At 34.6% G+C, this 5302-nt stretch overlaps 1 non-coding gene across 1 annotated transcript; it reads left to right on the plus strand.

The window, feature by feature from the left end:
- Positions 1-3124: 3124 nt before the first annotated feature.
- On the plus strand, positions 3125-3230 carry LOC121209231 (small nucleolar RNA R71). The gene has a single exon (XR_005904348.1). It is a non-coding gene; the product is annotated as a small nucleolar RNA R71 (small nucleolar RNA).
- Positions 3231-5302: the final 2072 nt, after the last annotated feature.

Raw genomic sequence — 5302 nt, forward strand, 5'->3', positions numbered from 1 at the left:
TATGTAAGTGTATAAATATGATGTTGAATATATGAATTTAATTTTAGTGAATAAATATGGTTGTTCGAGGTATTTTGGTTGAGGTTCATTATTGATTTATATTTTAATATGATTTATATATTATATTATGATTAATAAAATCATGTTTATTATTTTAATTGAACTTATGTTTTATATATATATATGAATTTGACTTGTATAAATGTGTGGTTGTTTGAAGATGTGTTTTTGTTCGTTAATGCCTCGTAATCCTAATCCGAAGACGGATACGGGTTAGGAGTGTTACAACAGATGTTGGAGGTGGGAGTTTCTCAATAACATCTACTATTGTTTTATCTACCTCGATCCTTTGTCTCATTATTCTGTGCCCCAAAACAATACCTTATCGTACCATGAAATTGCATTTTTCTCAATTAAGTACAAGGTTTGTTTCTTCGCACTGCCTTAGTACCTTTGCTAGACTGGCTAGGCAGTCATCGTAAGTGTATTCGAACACTAAAAAATCATATATATAACTTCCAAAACTTCTCAACCATGTCACTAAAAATCTCCAATATACATCTTTGAAACGTAGCAGGAGCATTACACAAACCAAAACACATACATCTAAAGGCAAACGTAGCATACGGGCATGTGAATGTTGTTTTGTCTTGGTCCTCTGGTGCTACTGTAATTTGGTTGTATCTAGAATATCCATCTAGAAAACAGTAATAGTCTCACCCTGTGAGTCTATCCAGCATTTGATCCAAGAACAACAAAGGAAAGTAGTCTTTACAAGTCACCTTATTCAATTTTTGGTAATCTATGCAAATTCTCCATCCCGTAATCATTTTGGTCGATATCAACTCATTATTTTCATTTTCCATTGTCGTAATGCTTCTTTTCTTTGGCATGCACTGGACTAGACTTACCCAAGAGCTGTCTGAAATGGAATAAATTTTACCCACATCTAACCACTTAATAATTTCTTTCTTAACCACATCCTTCATAATGGGATTCAATCTTCGTTATTCATCAATCATTCCTTTTTCGCCACCTTCTAGGATGATTTTTTGTATGCACACAGATGGACCAATACCATGAATATTGGCTATGGTCTATCAAATAGCCTTTTTGAATTGTTTCAACACTCTAAATAGTTTTTCTTCCTGCTCTTTAGTTAACTCTGCTGAAATAATAACAGACAAAGTAGAAGCGTTACCTAAATAAACATATTTTAAGTGTGAAGAAAGTATCTTAAATTCTAATTTATGTGGCTCTTCGATCGATGGTTTTGGTTGGACATGCTCTCTGCTCTCTAACTCCAAATATTCAAAGCGGGATTGCAGATTAAATCCCTTTAAGTTAGATTCTGACAAAGCTAAATATTCCTCTTCCTCTTTATCACTTAGAGGTTTTGACATGAAGATTTGTTCCAATGGGTCCTCAATAGAATTGAGTTCCCATTTTACGGCTAACTCTTTGAACTCAGATACTGCAGAACACTCATCAATTGTGTCAGAAAAACACATAGATTTAAAAACATTGAACATTACCTGGTCGTCCTGAACATGCATGGTAAGCTCACCCTTCTGCACATCAATAAGGTATTTCCAATTGCTAGGAAAGGCCTTCCTAGGATGATTGGCATCTCATTATCTGCTTCAAAGTTTAAAATAACAAAGTCGACATAAAAAATAAATTTATCTACAAGTACCAATACATCCTCAATTTTTCCTTTTGGATTTGCTAAGGATCAATCTACTAATTGAAGTGTAACTGTAGTTAGTCTAACTTCGCCTATCCCCAATTTTCTATATATGGACATGGGCTTCAAGTTGATGCTCGCACCCAAATCTCATAGTGCCTTACCACAATAAGTTGTTCCGATGTTGCAAGGTGTGGTAAAACATCTAGGGTCTTTCATCTTTAGGGGTAGTCTATTTTGTAGGAACGCAGTGCACTCATTTGTTAGAGCTATCGTCTCAAATTCTCCAAGTCTTTGTTTCTTGGACAAAATATCCTTTATAAATTTTACGTAGTTTGGCATCAGCTCAAGAGCTTCTACCAATAGGATGTTCATATAAAGTTGCTTAAGTACGTCTAGGAACTTCTTGAACTAGACTTCTTATTTCTAATTTTGAAGTCTTTACAGGTAGGGCAGTGGAGGATTATTTACTTGAACTAGGAAATTCATCAGTTGTGTCACTTCTACATTTAAAAAAGATGTTAGTTTATCAGAATTAACTGGTTTAGAAGTTACCTTATCTGATTTTACACATTTTGGTTCTGGTGAAGCTGGATTGTCAACACTTGGTTGAACTTCCATTTTATCTCGAGCATTAGCTGGCTCTTCCTCAACTTCGATAGTATTGGGCTCTAACATCTTTTCACTCCTTAGATTCAATTTTATACTATTTTCCTTCCCCGAATTTCTTGGATTTTCCGTATCACTAGGAAAAGTGCCTTGTGGTTGGTTCCTAAGTTCAGTAGCAAGTTGATCCACTTGATTCTCCAAATTTCTTAAAGTTGTGTCACTCTTTGCCATATATACCTTCAATATCTTTTCTAGACTATTGGAACGTTCGACTTATGGTGGTTTCTGAACTTGTTGGGTAAATCCAAGTGGTTGGGTCAGTTTGGGTTGTGCGTAAGTGTTACTGGCTCCAACCCTTGGTTACTCCAAGAGAAATTCGAGTGGTTTCGCAAATATAGGTTATAAAAATTGGATCGTGGTCCTTGTCTACCTCAGTTCTAGTTCTAGTTACCTATGTAATATATAGATTCTGGGTTTGCAGGGAAATCTTCAAACAAGTACCCTTCCCCATAATAAACACATGTTATATTCTTGAATTGATTGGGTGGCTAAGCTGCAACATTGTTAAACCTAGTAGTAGTAAAAATTTTAAGCGTTAAGGATATCGAAGATACCTGGGCTGCAAGTGAAGTGAAGGCATCCACTTCATGTACTCCTACGACTTATCTCGAGGCTGCTTGATTGGTTGGTCACTGTAATTATTGCTAACAATTATCTCAATAATTTTATAAGCCTCATTATAAGATTTAGAAAGGAGAGCACTATTGGCAAAAGCGTCTACTACTATCCTTGTATGAGCAAAATGTCTCTAGTTAGACGCAATGTGGGATTCCGTGATGATGGCATTTTCATAACAATTCTTTAAATCTTTCCCATGACTCATATAAGGACTCATCATCCATCTTTTGGAAGGTAGTAGCCTTATTTTGCAACTTAGCGTTCTTGCTAGGTGGGAAATATTTCATAAGGAAGCGTTCTGCTAACTCTGGTCATGTGGTAATGGAATCTGGTGGCAATGAGTTCAACCAAGCTCGAGCTCTATCCCTTAGTGAATATGGGAACTATTTTATTGTAACAGCCCGATTTTATCTAAATCAGAACAGTGGTTTCAGAACAAAAAATCTAAGGTTGAAAAATTATTTTAATATTATTTTTTGTGTTTACAGCATGATAGTATGTATGTGTGAAAATTTAGTGAGCTAATTTTGTTGTTTGAATAGTCAATTTGAGAAAAAAGACTAAATCACATAAAATGCAAAAGTGTTGTTCTATTAGCTAAAGGTGTTTAATAGCTATAGAACTTTAATGTTAAGGTCCTTATGTTGTAAATAGACCATTAAAAGGTTGAGTGGACAAAGATGGCCATGCATAAATGATTTTTAATGGTTTTTATTAAAGGTTAATATGGTAATTTGGTTATTTTAAGTATAATAATAAAACAAAAGCATAATTTGATAGCCTTTTAAGTATAATAAAAAAACAAAAGCATAATTTGAAAGCTATCATCTTCATCTAACCGATTCGGAAGAAGAAAAAGACACCATTTTTGTGTTTAAAAGTTTGGCCATGGTACTTTGAGAATATCAAGAAAGGAAGAATTCAGACCTAGATTGGGGAAAAACAAAAGTTATCGAATAATCGACTCAAATTGTTGTTTCAGCATCCAAGGTAAGTTTGTACGTGATAAACATTATTACAATTATGGTTTTAATGCTTTGATATTGCATAAATTGTATATATGAGATTATGGTCATATTCGACGACAAATCGGCTATGTTTAGCACTTAGTGTGTGATTTAAGATAGCTTCAGCTATATACGGTACTTAGTGTGTGAGATATTGAGTACCGCACTTAGTGTGCGATTTAAGATAGCTTCAGCTATATACGGCACTTAGTGTGCGAGACATTGAGTACGGCACTTAGTGTGCGAGACATTGAGTATGGCACTTAGTGTACGAGACATTGAGTACGGGACTTAGTGTGCAAGACATTTAGTACGGCACTTAGTGTGCAAGACATTGAGTACGGTACTTAGTGTGCAAGACATTGAGTATGGAACTTAGTGTGCGAGACATTGAGTATGGCACTTAGTGTGTGAGACATTGAAAATGGCACTTAGTGTGCGAGACATTTGGTATGGCACTTAGTGTGCGAAATATCGAGTATTCAATGGCATATTTTGTATGTATGAACTAGTTATGGATTAATACAGGTATGTATATGTATTTTATGAGTTTGAAACCGAATAAGTCATGAAGTTTACATATAGCATATGAACATGAAGGTGAAAGGTTTGTTAGTAATCAAGAGTTACATATTATTATGCTTAAATTATTGAATGATATATTTGTGATTAGATAAGTTTATATCATACGAACTTACTAAGCTTTATAGCTTACCTTGTTTGTTTCTTTTATGTTTTATAGTGAATTCAAAGCTAGCTCAGATTCGGGGATCGTCAGAGACTACGTCACACTATCTAATCAACTACTTGGTACTTTTGAGTTGTATATATATGGTATATGGCATGTATAGGCTAGTTATGGTACTTTGAGTTGTGATATTAGCCATGTGATTTGGCTTGTAAATTTTGGTGTGTGTTTGGTCATATAAGTTGACTTGTGAATGTTGGTAATATTGAATGTGAATTTGGCTTATGATATGTGTTCATATATGTGTTTGTCGTATATATATATTTGGCTATGTGATTGGCAAGTTTATTATGGAAATTAAGATGGTTTGATGATTACGAGATTGATTGTTTATCAATGGTATGTTTTGGTAATGGATAGAAATGGTGAAATGATATGCTTGAAATATTGGATTTGGTATATTTGTGTATTGATTGATGAGTTTATGTTGCATATTTGTGACGTAAGTTGGTACCATATGAGCTTATGTAGGTATATGCAAAAAGGGTAGCAAATTGGCTTTGCAAATTGCCTATTTTTGTCCACACGGGCATAGACACGGGCGTGTGTCTTAGCCGTGTGCGACACACGGTC

Source organism: Gossypium hirsutum, chromosome A10 (assembly GCF_007990345.1).
Source record: "Gossypium hirsutum isolate 1008001.06 chromosome A10, Gossypium_hirsutum_v2.1, whole genome shotgun sequence".
NCBI classification, from domain to species: Eukaryota; Viridiplantae; Streptophyta; class Magnoliopsida; order Malvales; family Malvaceae; genus Gossypium; species Gossypium hirsutum.